The 20,806-nt window shown below is 46.5% G+C and overlaps 1 long non-coding RNA gene across 2 annotated transcripts; it reads right to left on the bottom strand.

The window, feature by feature from the left end:
• Positions 1 to 9,411: 9,411 nt before the first annotated feature.
• LOC147843435 (uncharacterized) lies at positions 9,412 to 20,637 on the bottom strand. Of its 2 annotated transcripts, XR_015493541.1 has the most exons (5): positions 20,017 to 20,637; positions 19,128 to 19,959; positions 11,916 to 13,010; positions 9,938 to 10,793; positions 9,412 to 9,829 (listed from the first exon to the last, which is right to left on the bottom strand). It is a non-coding gene; the product is annotated as an uncharacterized LOC147843435 (long non-coding RNA). The 2 variants fall into 2 exon arrangements; XR_015493542.2 differs by lacking the exon at positions 20,017 to 20,637 and having other exon boundaries at positions 19,119 to 19,699.
• Positions 20,638 to 20,806: the final 169 nt, after the last annotated feature.

A 20,806-nucleotide genomic window follows, 5' to 3' on the forward strand; every position in this document is an offset into this window, starting at 1 on the left:
GCGTTTCCCTAGTGAGTCTTCTTGTACAGACCCTGTGCAAGGTCAGGGAGGACGAGGAGCAGATCTTGCTGGTTGCACCACACTGGCCCACCCAGACCTGGTTTCCAGAACTCACACTCCTCGGGACAGACCCTCCCTGACAGATTCTCCTGAGGAAGGACCTTCTTTCTCAAGGAGGTTTTCTATCTGGCACTTACGTCCAGATCAGAAAAAGGAGAAGGTAGTTGGAATTTTTATATATTTAAAGAAGGCATTTGATACAATAAATGATAATATATTGGTAAACAAATGATAAAGGTTTGGTATTAGAGAAGTAGCCTTGGACTGAATAAGCAGTTATTTAAAAAATAGGCAACAGTTTGTGGAAATTGGCAACCATAAATCTTCATATCTAAATATAAAGTGTGGCATAGCACAAGGATCAGTTTTAGGTCCAATATTGTTTATAATTCACATGAATGATCTGTGTAAGATATCAGAGTTGTTTAAGTTTATATTATTTGCAGATGATAAAAGTATCTTTTGTTCTGGGGATAATTTACTAAAACTTATGGAGTTGATTAAAACAGAAATTAATTAATTAAAATTATGGTTTGACTTAAACAAATTGTCATTAAATATAAGTAAAACAAAGGTTATGTTATTTGGAAATGCAAACAGCTGAAGAGTGAAAAGTAGCCTACACACAGATTTGCAAACCCCACCTAAAGTTACAACGTAATGGCGCCGATGACAGCGATCATGACATGTGGTGAATGTTGATCCGTGTTTTCGGAGAAGGTGCCTGAAGCTCGATGCGTTGCATTCACTGCGTGTTCAGCGCAAATGTCCGCTAAATGTGAAATCTAACACTGTACACATCATCGACAAAGAAGCTCGCCTTTGCTAAGTTTAAACTGAATCTGCGGCTCATAACAAAGAGCAGTATTGTGCCGGTGGTCATCACGAGAATCCTGCTCTGCCTGCTTATAAATTGGTGCGCTGACTCGCCTGCTTTCCACAAACAGAAGAAAGAAAATCAGCTCATAACAAGACTGAGCATTTAAAATGACACTAACCCAGATCAAAACCTTCAAAGAGTGATAGAAGTGAGACTTTTATTAATTTCTATTGTCCATTGTTTCTTGAGTTACTAACTAAAAACAGTTTTGCAGCTTTCAGCCTTGAATTAAATGATTTATTATAATCTTTTGTTTGTTTTGTAGCAGAAATGTTATTTATTAGATATAAACAATAGTGCAAAATAAATATTTCTTACTGCAATTCTTCATTTTAGTTTGATGCAAACCATGAATTTATTTATAAACTTACATTCAAGCACATTCAGGGCAGCACGATCATGAGAGATGTAATTCATTGTTAGTATTATTGTCATCATTATTATTTAATAATGATTAGACATACATTTTGGAATTATTGCACACAAATATCCATAAGTCATCTCAGCATTAGTTAGATAGTTGTTTCTGGTTTTTGTTAGTCCTAATTGATGTTGTTTTCAAATACAATCAATCATTTAAAATACAAAAAAGTCATTAGACTGATGGAAAATGTGGGCTATTTGGAGCAAACAAATCCTTTATTTTTAAAATGAAAGATACTCAAGTTCAATGATTTGGTTCAATTTAAAACAGCACAATTTATGTTTAAAGCTAGGAATGAATTACATCCAAAATGCATGCAAAAATTATTTGAAGAAAGACGCGAAGGATATAATCTGAGAGAAGAACTAAGGTTTAGGAGGTTGTAAACAAGGACAACTTTAACAAGTTTGTGTATGTCTGTCTGTGATGTGAAATTATGGAACAGTCTAGATCAGACTCCCAAACAATGTCAGGATAATAATCAATTGAAAAAGTTGTATAAATGTATATTATTAAAGGAATATAATGATGAAGGTGATTGAAAAAGGATAAATAGAGAAAGGTATGATGAAGTTTTAATTAATGACTATTTGCAGTGTATTTTTTACTTTGGGTCTGTTACAAAATGTAAAGGTACAAATGGAATCAAACATATAATTTGTCAAAGATGCCAAAAGGATAAAATATATTTTATGAAAAAGAAGAGATCAGTAAAAGAAGAAATCAGTTTAAGTAATAGACGAATGATGTGTGTGGTAATGGGGTGAGAAAATAATAATTCCCCATCTAGGGAACTTCAACACTGCGTCTAACCAGAACGCTAGGGGAACACCTCTTTTATACGCGTCTTGAAGCACATGTGAAATCAATCTAATGTAATTAAGCAGGTGTCGTCAGACCAGAGAGTATAAAAGCCTGTACTGAGCATTCAGTATCAACTTCTTTGCTTTCAAGAAGCACGCACGTGAAAATACACCCTCTTTCTGTGAACTTTCATTACTGATTTGCATACACAAAATACAAAAAAACTGACAACTTACTTTTTTATTTTGGTATGGCAGAGAAAAACTTTAAACGTTGTGTGCCTCCATGCCCTCGCTTTATTACGGCTGGTGACTCACATGATTTGTGTTTAGAGTGTTTGGGAGAAGAGCATGCCCTGGCAGCATTTGAGAATGCTGACTGTGGACACTGTGACGTTCTCTCCCGTAAAGAGCTGCGTAGTCGGAGGGAGCTCTTTAATAAAGCTCCCGTGGTGCATGCTCCTCGCGGTTCGGGTCCCGCTTGTGCTGAGGCTGAGCGTCGACTTCGGTCGTGGGGTTCGCAGCTAGATCTGGCGGATGAGATGGAGACGGACTCTGTCCTTTCTCTCTCTGGATCCGTGAGATCTAATCCTCCTTCGGGAGCGTCAGAAGCACGCTCTGCGGTTTCTTCTGCGCCTCATGGGAGGGCGGCGTCCTCCGTTTCCGAGGAAACCGAGGCGCCGCAGCAACAAATACAAAGAGGGTCGGGGAATCTGCCGCCCCAGTCAGTGGAATATGAGGAGTTAGTGGAGGTGATTTCACGTGCTGCTGACAGGTTCGAAGTAATAGATTGGCAGCCAGCACGTGAGCAGCAGCAGCTGCGTCTGACAGGAATGCTGGATGAGAGAGAATTACCCAGCAGAGTAGATCCTCCACTAAGGGACCTCCCCTTTTGTCCCGAGCTACATGATGCGGTTTCTAAATCATGGAAAAATCCGTATTCAGCACGGTTAATGACACCAAAAACAGCTATTTATTCAGCAGTTCGTGGGCTAGGGGAAAAGGCATGTACAGTAATGCCAATGATAGAAGAGGACTTAGCACGTCATCGTCGTTCAGATCTAAAATCTGCAAGGGTCCCTCCTTTGTTGTCGAGACCATTAAGAGTAACATCGGGTCTAGTCAGCAAAGCATATATGACGGCTGGTCAGTCTGTTGGATGCCTGCACACCATGTCAGTGCTGCAGGCATATCAGGCTGACCTAATTAAAGAGTGCCTAGATGGTGGGGGAGCAACACCCGAACAGCTTCGAGAAGCTCTTCGGGCGTCAGATCTAGCTTTAAGAGCTACTAAAGAGGCAGCCTCTAGTTTGGGGCGATCTATGGCTACCCTGGTGGCTACTGAGCGGCACCTCTGGCTGACACAAGCAGAAGTGTCAGAAACCGATAGAGCTATTTTTATGGACGCTCCAATATCGAGCTCAGGGCTCTTCGGTGACGCCGTCGATCGCGTCGCCGAATCCTTCGACAGAGTTAAAAAACGCTCTAGCTCCCTCGGGGACTTTCTCCCCCCAAGATCAAAAAGTCAGGGGGCTGTTAAAAGACAGCCCCAGCCGTCAACCAGCTCCTCATATCATGAAGTACAAAGGATAAAACAAAGTCCTGACGTGTTGGGAGTCAGGCTTTCCAGGGCCCCCCCTGGACACCGAGAGCACCATTCAGCGCTCTCACTGAACCAGGGTCCGTGGAGAAAGGGAGAGGCCACCTCACCACTTATGTTGGTGGGGGGCTCTGTGTCTCCCGGGGTGGGCGTTCCTCAGTGTCTGAGGGCATTGGGGGCCCCACCCCCTCTGCAGGGGGGTCAAAGAACAACCAGATGCCAGTCTCGAGAGGCTGGTACCCCTAGCACATTTTTTGGCAGCGTGGAAACACCTGCCGATGGTGTCCCAGTGGGTCCTGTTCACAGTAGAACATGGCTACAAAATACAGTTTTGTGCACGCCCACCTCGCTTCAACGGTATTGCACCCACCATAATGAAGCCAGAACAGGCTCTGGTTATGGAACAGGAAGTACTGGCCTTATTAATAAAAGGCGCAATAGAGCGTGTTCTCCCACTCGACAGAGAGTCAGGGTTTTATAGCCGGTATTTTATAGTTCCCAAAAAGGATGGGGGATTGCGTCCCATATTAGATCTGAGAAATCTAAATCGGTCCGTCAGGGCCCTCAGGTTCAGGATGTTAACCATCAAAAACGTGGTGTCACAAATTCAGTCCGTGGACTGGTTTGTGACGATAGACCTGAAAGACGCATACTTCCATATTTCCATCCTTCCCCAACACAGGAAATACCTGAGGTCCGCTGGGGGGGCGAAGCGTTCCAGTATCGGGTTCTTCCATTCGGCCTAGCTCTGTCACCTCGAACCTTTACCAAAATAGTCAAAGCGGCACTAGCTCCACTTCGTATGCAGGGTATACGTATCCTAAACTACATAGACGATTGGCTAACTCTAGCTCAGACTCACGATATGGCAGTTCGGCATCGAGATGTCGTTCTCACCCATATCAGAAGGTTGGGGTTTCGGTTAAACACCGCAAAAAGTGTGCTTGTTCCAGCCAGGACGACCATTTTTTTAGATGTGCTATGGGACTCCATGACGATGCGAGCACGTCTGTCCCCGCCATGAATCGCTTCGATTCAGTCAACCGTACACAGAGTCAAACTAGGCCAGTTCATCACTGTGAAACACTTTCAGAGGTTGTTGGATCTCATGAGCCTTCGAGCCTTAAGTATGTGGAAAATGCCCTGGTTCCTGTCCCAGGGCCTAGTGTTGGGGGCTGTCTGTCATCGCGTCATGCTTATGACAGATGCTTCTCTAACGGGCTGGGGAGCAACCCTGAGGGGGCTTCCCGCAGCGGGACGATGGGGAGAACATCATCGTTACTGGCACATAAACTGCCTGGAGATGATGGCTGTGTTTCTGGCCTTAAAACACTTTCTCCCAGATCTAAGGGGCTATCATGTTTTAGTCTGCACGAACAACACATTGGTTGTCGCTTACATCAACCAGCAGGGGGGTCTGAAGTCTCGAATGCTATGCAAACTAGCACATCGGATCCTCCTGTGGGCCCAGAACAAAATCCTGTCCATCAGGGCAATGTATGTCCCGGGCCATCTGAACATGGGAGCAGATCTCCTGTCGAGGCAGGGGGTGAGATTCAGGGAAGGGAAACTTCTTCACCCCGAGGTGGTGGAGTCCATTTGAGAAAGATTAGGGAAAGCGCAGGTAGACCTGTTTGCTTCCCAAGAGACCACACATTGCGTACTATGGTTTTCTCTCTCGCATCCAGCCCCTCTGGGACTGGTTGCCATGGTTCAGACATAGCCGAGGCTGCGTCTGTATGCTTTTCCCCCGATCGCTCTGCTCCCAGGAGTCCTGGAGAGGGTCCGTCAAGACTGAGTACAGTTACTGCTGGTAGCCCCGGTTTGGCCTACCAGGATTTGGTTTTCGGACCTCATAGCCCTGCTGGCGGGTCTCTCGTGGGAGATCCCCATCAGCAGGGACCTTCTGTCCCAGGCGGGAGGATTGATACTTCATCCCCTACCCGACCTGTGGAAACTGTGGGTGTGGCCTCTGAGGGGGCCCACCTCATAGAGTATGGACTGTCAACCGAGGTTGCTCAGACCATTCTAAGCTCCAGGGCTCCCTCCACAAGGAAGCTTTATGCCCTAAAATGGGCTCTCTTTTCAGCTTGGTGCAGAGAACACCAGCTGAACCCAGTCAGCTGCCAGGTAGCCTCAGTGCTGGAATTTCTCCAAGATCGCCTGTCTGCTGGGTTAGCTGCATCCACTCTGAGAGTGTACGTGTCAGCTATAGCGGCCTACCGTTCTCCCCTAGATGATAAGTCACTAGGACAGGATCCGCTAATTCGTCGCTTCCTTCGTGGAGCCATAAGGCTAAGGCCTGTCAGCACACACAGGGTACCGACATGGGATTTAACATTGGTGCTCGGGGGCATCTCTGTTCCCCCATTTGAGCCACTGCAGGAGGCGTCAGATAAGTTTCTGACACTAAAAACAGCTTTCTTATTAGCTATTTCTTCCTTAAAAAGGGTTGGTGACCTCCAGGCTTTGTCGGTTGCACCTTCATTTCTGGAGTTTGCTCCAGGCATGTCCAAAGCCTTTCTTTATCCCAGACCGGGGTATGTGCCTAAGGTGCCCACTCATGTGGCGAGACCTGCTGTGCTACAGGCCGCCCCCATTTCAGTCGTCGGACCAAGAGAAGTTAAACTTACTCTGCCCAGTTAGAGCTCTGAATACATATGTTAACCGGGTTATCAACTGGAGAAAGAGTGAACAGTTACTGGTCTGCTTCGGACCCTCAAAAAGGGGGAGTCCGGCGAATAAGCAGACAATAAGTAATTGGATAGTTGAGACTATCTCAATTACCTATCAGGCTGCTGGACGCCCTGCACCTAAATTTGTTAAGGCCCACTCCACAAGGGCTGTCGGGGCCTCCAAAGCGTCTATTTCGGGCTCAGCCCTTTCTGACATTTGTTTGGCGGCAGGATGGTCGACTCCACATACATTTGTGCGTCACTATCAACTCGATGTAGACCCCTCACCAGGGTCCGCTATTCTCACTGCGTAGTGTGCGTTCACAGTCAGCAGTGAGTCTGGCCTAGTGGGTATTGCGTTCCCCTAGCATTCTGGTTAGACGCAGTGTTGAAGTTCCCTAGATGGGGAACGTCTCGGGTTACGTATGTAACCATAGTTCCCCGAGAGGGAACGAGACACTGCGTATTCCGCCATACTCTCTTCTGCCTGTTACTTCTTTCAAGCAAATTCGAAGTTGATACTGAATGCTCAGTACAGGCTTTTATACTCTCTGGTCTGACGACACCTGCTTAATTACATTAGATTGATTTCACATGTGCTTCAAGACGCGTATAAAAGAGGTGTTCCCCTAGCGTTCTGGTTAGACGCGGTGTCTCGTTCCCTCTCGGGGAACTATGGTTACATACGTAACCCGAGACGGCTTGTGCTTCATCCCACTCCATTTTTGACCATGTTGAAATGTATTTTTTGTTAATGATTTTTTATGTGTGATATTTCTGTTTGAAAATAAATAAATCAAATCTCTGGAACCTTCATGTGTGATTCATAGACATGACATAGAAACCTTAAGTGACCTGCCAGCATCGGTAGCTTTAAGCTTTAAGCATTGACCCTGGAGGAGGCTTACTTAACCCCTCCATTGCTGGCACACTGGGTTGTGGATGCCATCACCCTTGTGTATCATACCCAAATCAAGGTGTGTCCTCAGGGATAAGTGCACACTCAACTGGAAGTCCCGCATCCTCCTGGGCATGAGCAGCAGAGCCTCTCTAACAGACAACTGTAGAGCTGCGGCTGGGCAACACTTAAAACATTTGTGAGATTCTACTATCTCTGAGTACATGTACATGTGATTTCTCAAATGTAATAAATTTGCAACAATTTGAAAAAAAAATCACATTGTCATTATGGAGTATTGTGTGTAGAATTTAGAGGTAATAAATGAATTTGACTCATTTTGAATTAAGGTTGTAACATAAAAATGTGGTTAAAGTGAAGCGCTATGAAAACTTTCTAGATGCTCTGACTGTACTGATACTTTACATTTGTCCATGACAGGGTTGACACAATGTGAGGTTTGTTTACTGTTTTTCTACTTGCAGATTATTTGTAAAAAGTGCAGGAGCTTGACCAACATTCATTTCTTACAGTCTAAGGTCTAATTAATACAATAACTGTGGTTAAATCAAAACTCTCAAACAATTTAGTCTCGAAGGCACTTTATAGTGAGAATGACCCTTATACAATTATATATATCCGGGTGAGTAATATGTAAGGTGGAGTAAAATGTCATGTGTGGTTAAAGGTATGTAAGTGTATGTATTTACCACCACCTACTGGAAGTTTTAGATTCTTATTTTGAAGATTATTTTCATTTTAAAACATCTTTTTGTCATAAATGCAGTAAAGTACAATAAGCTGAATTGTTTTCACACATATAAAATAAACTTGTCATCATTTACACATTTTGTGCCATTTAAATCAATTTCTTTTTTATTGTAGATTATTTTGTGTGTTTACTTGCTTCTTTTCACATTTAACACAATGATGAATTGAAAATTTTCGCTTTTTCGAGTCAATTTTATAACATTAAACATGGAATTTTCTCAATAATTTGCATTAATTTAATTCAGGATAACCAATAACTTTATAGTGGTCACTTCTTTTTATTTTTCCTCAGGATCGTAAGTTTTACATGTTTGATGAAATGATCCTTTCATTTCCATGTGTTTTAGTGAAAGTACTCGGCCATTTCAAGACACTGAAAACTTTTTTTAATTTTATTATTATTAAAATATTCTTTAAATGAAGGTTATTAATAAATATTTGACCTATAAATATTTAATTCTTAATGTCTGCAAGACTTATTTCGTGTTATTCTATGCGTGTGTGTGTGTGTGTGTGTGTGTGTTATATTTATTCCAGAGAAGAGCTTACAGTAGCTTGGTCCATCTGTAACTCCGGTCATTTTGAAGTTTCTTCCGGTCATTCAGGCAACATCTTCTTTCTGGGCGTCAGGCCAATCTTCTGCTGTCCAGAATCAGGTGGTTTGTCTTGGTTGGGCATCTCAGCTGAGATCTCTCCACAATGTGTGACCCCACAGTAGCTGTGAAGTACCAGTGGCGTGAACCATTTGGGTGAACTCATTTTTTAAATGTGACCTTAAGATTTTTTTTTAAGTTTTTTGTTTACAGTTTTGACTTTGATACTGACTGATCTAATGTTTATGCACAAATATATTAAAATAAAGCATTCTGCAGAAAACATTCATTTAAGAGAGATCTTTGAGGAGTGTGTTTATGCATATATATGCTTCAGTGTGAGAAAAGCTAGTCTGCTTGCATGACCATTGCCAGGTCTGGGCTGTTTTATTATTAATGTAATATTAAATTAAATTGTTAATATTAGTTAATGTCCAGTGAGTTCACGTGAATTAACAATGAAACTTTATTTACATTAACTAATGTTAACAAATAATAAATACTGTAATAAATTTATTAGATCTTACCAGGTTTGACTTTTTTTTACAGTAGAATACTGGCAACAGTGTTAGTCAGTGTAACAGAGCAGTAGCGGAAACTAACTGGAAACTGCTTACAGTTAATTACTGTACTGTAGTTCTGTACTCTGTTGTAAAAAAAAAAATAAGATGAAAAGAGAAGAGAAGAACCCAGTCCAGGAGACTCAGAACAAGCAGAATTCCTTTATTGAGACGTGTTGGTTAATCTGCAGTCATACAGCGTCTTTAAGATGTTCATGTGTCTGCAGAAGCCTACTAGAGGTCCGCAGTCTGCAAGTTCTTTCACAAGTCTCTCACAAGTCTCACACAAGTCTCAAATAGTCTGAATTAAGACAAAGATTTCATGGCTATATTGTGTTCTTAGGAGGAGGGGATATAGCTAAACAAAGTATGCAAATTAAGAGTTGTGGTCGGCAGGGTAAACTGCTTTTTCAGGCCTAATCTCATCTTGTTCTGGAGACAGAAACCGCCTGACCATTTGATCGAAAAGAGAAAACAATAGACACCCCATGCTGTGAAACTGACAATTTGCATTACATTGGCTTAGCCTGTTATCAGAAAGACAAAAGGTTAATGTCCTTCCTAGCTGGGATGTTAATGAAATTATATAATTAAAAACCAGAGAATATAACTTTTTAGTTATACGTAGATTATTGTTCATTTGGAATTAGTTGATAGAAATTTATATTTCCACACTGGGATGTTAATGAAATTATATAATTAAAAACCAGAGAATATAACTTTTCAGTTGTACGTAGATTATTGTTCATTTGGAATTAGTTGATAGAAATTTATATTTCCACAGTTCCCCCTTTGAGAGTTATTTAAAAACTCTCACAAAAAAATATAAATTTGTAAGCTTTCCTAAAACCATTCAATGGCTTCTGTTTGATAACAGAAGCCCCATCTTCTAGTCATGTAACTTGAAAAAAGTTACAGGCACATTTAACTTATTCTGTGTCATTTCAATATCTACGTAGATGTAAGTGTAGATTTCTAAAACTGTTCACACGTTTATGACAATCAGTTGTAATGTCATAAATCCTACATGATGACACAAAAAATCATGTAGTTAAACTGCAGATCTTCTGAAAGTCCATGGCTTGTGAATAGTGTTCAGTCTTTTGTGAGGTGTGTTTCTTGTGGTTCTTCTCCAGCACAGAGTTGATCTGATGACTTCCTGTCATTCATGGATCTCCGTAGTGATGCTCTGGTTCAGAGTGTTTCTGAGAAGATGCAGTGTTTGTGTTTACCTGCACACAAGAAAACAAGGAAACAGCAGACCAGCAGTATTCATGCATAGACTTGTATGATCATACAGTTCATGTGTCTAGTTATTCAGCTGATCGTATAGTGGTTGTGTTAAGTTGGTGATCGTATAGTGTTGTGTATTTTCTGTCTCCTAATCTTAAAGTTATGACACCTATAAAACAGTGAGGTGAGGATAAATGGGGAAAAAGGGAGTCTTCACCACAGGGTGCGGCCCCTGAAGCCTGTTGCTTTCAGTTCTGCCCTGGGCTCCTCACTGGTTTGTGTGTCCTGTTCTGTCCCTGAGGCCCCGTTTACACTAGTACGTTTTAGTTTTAAAACGGCGTTTTAGAATGAAAACGATCCGCGTCCACACTCGCGTTTTACCCAGCGTTTCTGAACTGCTCTCCGTCCACACCAAAACGCTGAAAACGCACATCACGTGACCACACAGACACTCTCGGGCAAGCACTGCAGCCCATCTACCCAGATGAGAGCTCTGCTAGTCGGACTTCTCATCAAGCATCTCCCGCTGGATCTAATCTCACTATATTTATTAAACGGGATATTTCATTCATCTTGTTGTCTTTAGCTAACGACATATTCCCTGACTTTGGGCATTGGAATCTATTACTTGTTCTCAGGTAACGTGTTTTGGCTGAGCGCAAAGATAAGTTAATGATTAATGTAACCACGTACATTCTGTATATTGACTTATCGCTTGCCTTTATTTCCTATAATGTATAAACTTATTGTATGTTATACTTTTAAAATGGCCATTATCGATTCTTAAAACTGATACTCAGCAAAAGAGAGGGGATGTTTCGTATTTTCACTGAAATTGAAAGGAGGCAGTTGTTATCGGCTCCGTTTTGTTATAAATATCCAGACAGTGAAGATGACGCTCATCTTATACAGCACGGCGCCTCAACATGTCTGCTGTCTAAGTTGCTAATATTAAAATGAAAATAGGCAGTTCCTTAAATCATGTTTACATTTTATTGTTGAGAAAGTGAAACAACGAAGCCAGGGTGATGTGAATGAAGTTATAAAGTACACTGTTCCCTTTGAAGATTTACCCGTGTCCTCGGTATAGTCTGCTTTTCCATATCAAACTGAGAAGAAGAGACTGCAGCCTTGATCAAACTTGCGAAGTCTGAACTTACACGGAGAAGATTCAGGACTGAACTGTGTGTTAGGCTACTTAATATTCAGGAAAAGCCCCAATCAGAGAGGCGAACGTCTGCAGCCCCGCCTCCGTTTTCAGATGTCTCCGTTTTCCATCATCCACACTGAGACGGAGCAGCAGCGTTTCAAAATGAAAACGGCCTCTCCAGCGTTTTCGAAACGCTCCGTTTTCGGCGCTCGAGAACTCCGGCGTAGTGTGGACGGTTGGCGTAACCGTAGCAAAACTTAAACGGGGCCTGAGTGTGGTGGGCAAACTTTAAAATGTGAGACACAAACTATCATTCAACAAATATCAGTCCTATCAGACATCATAACATTGAATGGGTAGTGATTGGAAAATGTGTTAAACACATTCAAGGCTGTGAGTGGACTTAAGCAGAGTTCCCCAATAAAAAGGAAGAAGTTTCCTTTGTGTCTTTTTACAAAGAGTCTTTCATCTTAATTGTAAATGAACTGGGACATTAAGCACTCACAGCCAAAAATGGTTAGCATCTTTGTGGACAGCTCAATGGATTTAGTGATGAGGGGAGGGGTATGTTGAGGGCATTTAGCAAACTGTTCAGAAGTTGATTTACCCTGTTCATCTCTTTAAAGTTCTTTTTATTCTTTCTACACTCCCTCATCCAATGTCCCTTTTTTCCACAGTAATGACAACAGATATTTTTCCTAAGACATTTATGATTTGATGTCTTTTCTGTGTTGACCTTAGTGGCAGCTGCTTCAAATCTGACTCTGTCTTTGATGTAAGAGTCTCTTTCCCACAAAGCTAAACTGTTCATATTATTTCTGAGAGTGGTGGAAGACCAGGTGATGTTAAGAAATGGCAAAGCTTGTCTGTATTCAGTTGCAAGGCCATCTGACCAGATGCGGACTAGGGGTCCCTTATCATCTAGCACACTGTCCGAATTATCAGCTAATCCACTGTAAGTTATGGCGGATTGACAAAATCTCTCAGTGAATTCATTCACAGATTCATCTTTCCTTTGCACACAACAAGTCACTTTTGACCAGTCAATCTTTGGGCCAACAATGTTCTTTAGAGCTTTCAAAACACCCTCTCTCAAATCATCCTTACTGGCATGTTGTAATTTAGAGGTCACAGTATGCTCAAAACTGTTCAATTCAGATTCAGTGAGAATTTGAGACATTAGCTGGGTGACTTCTGTTAATGACATGTCATAAAGACGCATCTTGCTGATTAGTGCTCTGCTAAACTCTGAAAAATTTGTGCGTGCTGATGGTAAGCTTTGAGATAATCTGTCTATTTCTCTAGGTCCTAGTGTTCTGGAAACTGTTTGAATTTGAACAACAGGAGTGTTGTTGTGTGAACTCTCAGTTCCCCTTCGGTTGGGGAACTTCAGTGCCATGAATGGGAGGATTCGGATCAGAAGCCGCTTATCTGGAGAGTATTGAACGGGCCAATGAATGAAATTAATTGGCAGCGTAAGCTTGCGCAGGTGTGCGACATCTGCAATTATCTCAGCATATAAGCACACCTGAAGCCAGCAGACGCCATCCTTTTCGCTTCAGATCCTTTCTGAGTGAGTCGATGAGGGTTCCTCTTGCTGATCAGCACTTCAGAGCGAACGAGTGTGTCTCCCGGTCCAGAGTGGGTCTTCGCGGTGGCAGACGGTCGAGCTGGGTTACTCCCTTGCCTGCGGTTCTTTGGGTCCGGTCCTCCAGAGCGGTGCGTATAGTTGCAACTTTCCTAAAAGAGCAACACAGTCGTGCAGCACGTCCTTTTCAGGATGGCGCTCCGACTGTGCGTTTCTGGATGCGGGGGTTTCCTGTCTCCGGATGATGGACACGATCACTGCATTGCATGTTTGGGGGTCCAGCATGTTAATGCGGTGCTCGCGGGCGGTTCATGTCGTCATTGCGATGCCATGACCGTTGCACAGCTAAGATCGCGGCTAACTTTCGCAAGAGAGCGAGCCACCCCAGTTGCCTCCTGTTCTAAAAAAGCAGCGGGCGCTCGTGCAGATCTGAGGGTTTCAGCGGGAGCTAATCCGCCGCCCACGGGCTCGCGGACCTCTCGCTCCTCACGGCGCTCCATCCAAGCTTCGGGTGGTGAGAGTGATCCGTCTAACCAGATGGTAGCTCTCACACTCGCTGACACCGGAGATCAGATGTCCTCCGCGGCATCGGAGGGTGGGCTTTCACTGTCCGACGAAGATCCGGACCCGCTCGCCCCCTCCGGGCAGGTGAGCGCTGTCAAATCGGATCCTGAAGCGGACATGTTAGCCGTGCTTTCCCGGGCTGCTTCGGCCGTGGGGTTGGAGATGGTTTATCCCCCAGCTCCGCGGCCGGACCGACTAGATGGGTGCTACGTAGAGGACCAGAAGGCGAAGCCTTCGAAGCCTCTCGTCCCCTTCTTCCCGGAAGTGCACAGTAGGCTCACGCAGTCCTGGAGGGCACCTTTCTCTGCCCGTGCTGCGAGTGCCTCCGCCCTCACCGCCCTTGACGGCGGAGCTGCCAGGGGGTATGAGGCGATCCCGTCAGTGGAGCGCGCTATCGCGGTCAATCTTTGTCCGCGCGGCGCCTCTACGTGGTGGGGTTTGCCCCGCCTCCCGTCCAAAGCCTGTAGGTTGTCTGCCTCCCTCGGAGCCAGAGCTTATAAGGCTGTGGGCCAGGCTGCTTCTGCTTTGCACGCGATGGCCACCTACCAGCGCTACCAAGCGCAGGCACTGGCCGAGCTGCACGAGGGCGGGTCCAACCCAAGCTTATTACATGAGCTGCGCACCGCGACCGACTATGCTCTTCGGACTACTAAGTCCGCCGCGTGTGCGCTGGGGAGGACGATGTCCACACTTGTGGTTCAGGAACGCCACCTCTGGCTAAACCTGGCCGATATGCGCGACGTTGACAAAGTTCGCTTTCTTGACTCGCCCATATCCCAGGCTGGCCTGTTCGGCGACACCGTCGGTGAATTCACCCAGGAATTCAAGGCGGTGAAAGAGCAGTCGGATGCGATGGGCAATGTCATCTATCGGCGTGGCCGTAAGCCCGCTCCGCCCGCCGAGCCATCCACCTCCGCTGTTCCTAGCCGAGGGCGCCCGCCAACGAGTGTTGCCCCGCCCCCGCCTGCGCCTCCGGCCAAGCGGGCGCGGCGTTCACCTCGAAAGCAGGCAGCCCCTCCTGCCCAGGGCGCCGTTAAGTCCGGTAAACGGACCGCGAAGCGTCCCTGAGACAGGCCATCCGGAGAAGAGAAAACTTGCTCTTTCCCCGCTGGAGGGCGGGGCCCCGATAACAACGGTACTTTTCAGTGCCACCAAAACATCAGTAAAAGAGCACTTTTTCCCTTCCCCGGATGTGACTGCACGAGTTCTGCCAGTCCGGGACGCGCTGCCTTCCGGCTCGCAGACTCTACGTGCTTCGCCAGTGGCTCACGAGCGCTGGGGGGACGGTCTCCCTTCCCTCAGCCCTCCAGCCCCCTCTCCGGAGTCAGGGTGCGGAGCCAGAGCGAATCGCTCTCCTCCAGCTTTTCCGCGGGACCCTCGTGCTTCCCGGATCAGCACACCCACTCCGCGCTGCCCCACCGCTGGTACGTCAGCGATTGTAGCGATGACTCCATTAGCGAGGGCTCTGCCTGCCTGGTTAGCGCGGGCCAGCCCCTCGCGGTGGCTCATACGCACAATCAGACTCGGTTACGCGATTCAGTTCGCGAAACGGCCCCCCAAGTTTACGGGCGTGTATTTCTCCAGGGTCAACCCCCTGTCCGCCCCTGTCTTGCGAGAGGAGATTGCTGCCCTCCTGGCGAAGGGTGCAATCGAGCCGGTTCCTCCAGCCGAGATGGAGAGTGGGTTTTACAGCCCATACTTCATCGTACCCAAAAAGAGCGGTGGGTCACGGCCAATCCTAGATCTGCGCGTTTTGAACCGCTGTCTGCACAAGCTGCCGTTCAGAATGCTCACGCAGAGGCGCATTCTCCAATGCGTTCGTCCTCGGGATTGGTTTGCAGCCATAGACCTGAAGGACGCGTATTTCCATGTCTCCATTCTTCCACGCCACCGCCAATTTCTGCGGTTTGCGTTCGAGGGTCGAGCGTGGCAGTACAAGGTCCTCCCCTTCGGGCTCTCTCTGTCTCCGCGGGTCTTCACCAAACTCGCGGAGGGTGCCCTAGCGCCCCTTCGGCTCGCGGGCATTCGCATACTCAGTTATCTCGACGACTGGCTGATTTTAGCCCACTCGCGGGAGCAATTGATTATGCACAGGGACGAGGTGCTTCGGCATCTCCGCCTACTGGGGCTTCAGGTCAACCGAGAAAAGAGCAAACTCGCCCCCGTGCAAAGGATTTCTTTTCTCGGGATGGAGCTGGACTCGATCACCATGGTAGCGCACCTCTCCGAGGAACGCGCTCGCCTGTTGCTGAACTGTCTGAGGGAGCTCGACAGCAAACTAGTGGTCCCACTGAAGTTCTTTCAGAGGCTCCTGGGGCATATGGCATCCGCAGCCGCCGTCACGCCGCTCGGGTTGCTCCATATGAGACCACTTCAGCACTGGCTTCACGATCGGGTCCCCAGACGCGCATGGCACGCGGGCACACACTGGGTCTCGGTTACTGCGCTGTGTCGCCGCGCCCTCAGCCCTTGGAACGACCCCTCGTTCCTACAGGCCGGTGTGCCTCTAGGACAGGCGTCCAGCCATGTTGTTGTTTCAACAGACGCTTCCAACACGGGTTGGGGGGCCGTGTGTCGCGGGCATGCGGCTGCGGGCCTCTGGAAGGGTGCCCAGCTGCATTGGCATATCAATCGCCTAGAGCTGTTGGCAGTGTTCCTCGCTCTCCACCGCTTTTTACCGGTGCTGGAGCGGCAACACGTGCTGGTCAGGACGGACAGTACGGCGGCGGCGGCGTATATCAACCGCATGGGGGGTATGCGCTCTCGCCGCATGTCTCAGCTCGCCCGCCGTCTGCTCCTCTGGAGTCACCCGCGGCTGAAATCGCTGCGCGCCATTCACGTCCCAGGCACGCTCAATCGTGCAGCCGATGCGCTCTCACGACAGCTGTTACGCCCTGGAGAATGGAGACTCCACCCCGAGTCTGTTCAGCTGATATGGGCGCGATTCGGGGAGGCCCAGATCGATCTGTTTGAGAACGCTCACTGCCAGTTGTTTTTTTCCCTGACCGAGGGCTCTCTCGGCACGGATGCACTGGCCCACAGCTGGCCTCGGGGCATGCGCAAGTATGCGTTTCCCCCAGTGAGCCTGCTCGCGCAGTTTCTGTGCAAGGTCAGGGAGGACGAGGAACAGGTTCTGCTAGTTGCGCCCCTTTGGCCCAACCGGACCTGGATATCAGAGCTCTCACTTCTCGCGACGGCCCTCCCCTGGCGGATCCCTTTGAGAGAGGACCTACTCTCTCAGGGACAGGGCACCATCTGGCACCCTCGCCCCGATCTTTGGAACCTCCACGTGTGGTCCCTAGACGCGAGGAAGACTTAGGTAACCTACCGACTGCGGTGGTTAATACCATCACTCAGGCTAGAGCCCCCTCCACGAGGCGCGCCTACGCCCTGAAGTGGAGTCTATTCACTGAATGGTGCGTCTCTCGCAGAGAAGATCCCCGAAATTGCCAGATTAGTGTTGTGCTCTCTTTCCTTCAAGAGAAGTTGGACAGCAGGCTGTCGCCCTCCACTCTCAAGGTTTACGTGGCCGCCATCTCCGCTTATCATAGCGCGGTAGCTGGCGGCACCGTGGGAAAGCATAACCTGGTCATCCAGTTCCTTAGGGGTGCTAGGCGAATTAATCCATCTCGCCCCCCTCTCATGCCCTCTTGGGATCTCGCCCTCGTTCTCACGAGTCTGCGATCCGATCCCTTTGAGCCACTCGAATCAGTATCTCTAAGATTTCTGTCCCTGAAGACAGCTCTGCTGGTTGCGTTGGCCTCCATCAAGAGGGTCGGGGACCTGGAGGCATTTTCGGTCAGTGACTCGTGCCTGGAATTCGGGCCGGATTACTCTCACGTTATCCTGAGACCCCGCCCCGGTTATGTGCCCAAGGTTCCTACCACCCCCTTTAGAGATCAGGTAGTGAACCTGCAAGCGCTGCCCCCGGAGGAGGCAGACCCAGCCCTTTCTTTACTTTGTCCAGTTCGCGCTCTGCGCATTTATGTGGACCGTACTCAGAATTTTAGATCATCTGAGCAGCTCTTTGTCTGTTATGGCGGTCGGCAGCAGGGAAGTGCCGTATCGAAACAAAGATTATCCCACTGGATTGTGGATGCATTTCACTCGCTTATTCGAGTCGAGGTCAGCCGTGTCCCCCGGGAGTACGTGCACACTCCACTCGGAGCGTTGCATCCTCTTGGGCGCGTGCACGCGGCGCCTCTCTAACAGACTTCTGTAGAGCTGCGGGCTGGGCGACACCCAACACATTTGCAAGGTTTTACAATCTGCGAGTGGAGCCGGTTTCCTCAAGGGTATTAGGTAACCCTTTGGTGATTGAGGAGACAACTCGGTAGGGTGTTGAAACACGCTTGCTGCGCCATTCTCCCTAACACGGAGGTACGTGCGCCTTTTTTATCTGTCAGTAAAGTTCCCCGTCAGGTGAGCCCTGCAGATTCCTCCGTGGCCCCCAGCACTGACTCAGCGGAGGAGTCACTTGCTGGCCCACTACGTTGTAGGTCTGCCCGCTGGTCAGCCCGCGTTTTGGGTATAGGTGCCTGCTATGCGTGATCCCCACTAGGCGATCCCATATGCTTATTCCGCCACGGTTAAGTCCCCCCCCCTGGGCGGACCCGTGTCTTCCCTCTCCGCTAACCACTCTTTGCTATGCGTACTCCCCCTTTTTAGGGCTAGTCCATAGGTAAATTCTGCCATCTATCCCCCCCTTGGGTAACGGATGGCCTCCGCAGCGTCCTCCCTATCGGGATTGCACGCTTCCCAACGTACTGTCGTATTTCCTAGAATTATCTAGATGCTCACGACTTCCCCAAAAAATATATCTAAATCCGTAAAACTTCTGTTGAAGTAGGATAAATTAGGGCCAGGGACACGTTGGAGGACCGCGCCCCCCATGATGTGGGTGCGTCACGCTTGCTTGACTATCTCCTCATCGGGGGTGTTGGTAAGGTGCAGTCATTGTGGCGCTTTCCATATTCTCCCATTCATGGCACTGAAGTTCCCCAACCGAAGGGGAACGTTCGAGGTTACAGAAGTAACCCTTCGTTCCCCGAGGAGGGGAACGGAAGTGCCATATTCCGTCGCCATAATGACTGTCCCTTAGCTGTTTGAAAGTCTCTTCAGCTTAAAAGGATGGCGTCTGCTGGCTTCAGGTGTGCTTATATGCTGAGATAATTGCAGATGTCGCACACCTGCGCAAGCTTACGCTGCCAATTAATTTCATTCATTGGCCCGTTCAATACTCTCCAGATAAGCGGCTTCTGATCCGAATCCTCCCATTCATGGCACTTCCGTTCCCCTCCTCGGGGAACGAAGGGTTACTTCTGTAACCTCGAACGTTCTCTTAGATCTTCTGGCACCACAAACCTCCACTGAACCTATAGGTAAATCATTTGCTGACTGGATGGGAATGTCTGTTTCAGAGACAATTTGTAAGTCAGGATGTTTATTATCAGGCTGACTAACCTCCTCAATGTCAGTTTTTGATTTCTTGAGGTTCAGTTGTTTTGTTAATGAGGTTATCTTAGCATGAAGCTCTTGGATCTGTTTTTCAAATTCTGATTTAGCTTGAGCTTGTTGTTTAGCTCGAGATAAACTGAATTCTCTGTAGCAGCAGATAATGCCTTTTACATTGTTTTTGCGAATGCATGCATCAAGCACTTTCTTGCATTCTTCTAATGTCCAAACATCATCTGGGTCAATGCTAAATTTCTTTGTCAAATTTAGTCTGACTGACTCTGTTATTGAGTCCATGTGCTGTCGTAGCAGCGATTTGAAATCCTGATCTGACAATAAAGGAGTTTTTAAACTACCTTTTTCAGTTGTAGTGATCAGTCTTGTATTCTGTCTGAACATTTTGTGAGCTTATTATCACAAAGTAAAAATACTAAAACTTTTCAGATGAAAGAGTAGTAATTTCTTCTCTGGCGAAACAGAGGGTAACAATATTAGCACATGTTGCTAAAACTTCCTGCCTGAACAAGAGATAACATAAATTAGCTTGTATAGCTAAAGTTAAACTTCTCTGGTTGAACAGAGGTTAAACGAAATAAAAGAAAAGAAAATAGCACGTAAGGCTTAACTTCTCTGAAGAGAGGATAACTTTTTAAAAGAAAAAAATAGCACGTAAGGCTTTACTTCTCTGTCTGAACAGAGGATAAAACTTTTAAAAGAAAAATAGCACGTAAGGCTTTGCTTCTCTGTCTGAACAGAGGATAACTTGTTACTTCTCTATTGAAATAGAGAATAGCTTTTTGTTAAACAAACCCTGCAGCTGTTTGTTAACTTTTCTCTGATGGAGCAGAGAATAACCATGTGTATAGACTGGTCTGTATGGTTCTTTTGATAGAGTGAAACTCACCAAATCGAGGTTGAGCTGAAAAGATTCAGTCTGGAGTGATCTGATCTTTGTATTCAGGTAGCTTCAATGTTCATCAGGGTTGCAGTCAGCAAATAGTTGAGAATTTGTGACGTCCGCTGAGTGACTTCAAATTGCCGTTGAGCTGAAGATTCCGTCTGAAGAAGTTTCCTTGATCTTGAAGGTTCAAGTTGAATTTCAGGTGGATTTCAGTCTTTTGTGGCAAATTGTTGAGAATTTGATGAATTCAGTCTCTATCCGGGTCACGGCACCAAGTTGTTGTAAAAAAAAAATAAGATGAAAAGAGAAGAGAAGAACCCAGTCCAGGAGACTCAGAACAAGCAGAATTCCTTTATTGAGACGTGTTGGTTAATCTGCAGTCATACAGCGTCTTTAAGATGTTCATGTGTCTGCAGAAGCCTACTAGAGGTCCGCAGTCTGCAAGTTCTTTCACAAGTCTCTCACAAGTCTCACACAAGTCTCAAATAGTCTGAATTAAGACAAAGATTTCATGGCTATATTGTGTTCTTAGGAGGAGGGGATATAGCTAAACAAAGTATGCAAATTAAGAGTTGTGGTCGGCAGGGTAAACTGCTTTTTCAGGCCTAATCTCATCTTGTTCTGGAGACAGAAACCGCCTGACCATTTGATC

The sequence above is a fragment of the Danio rerio genome, chromosome 6, assembly GCF_052040795.2.
Source record: "Danio rerio strain M-AB ecotype USA chromosome 6, GRCz13ab, whole genome shotgun sequence".
NCBI classification, from domain to species: Eukaryota; Metazoa; Chordata; class Actinopteri; order Cypriniformes; family Danionidae; genus Danio; species Danio rerio.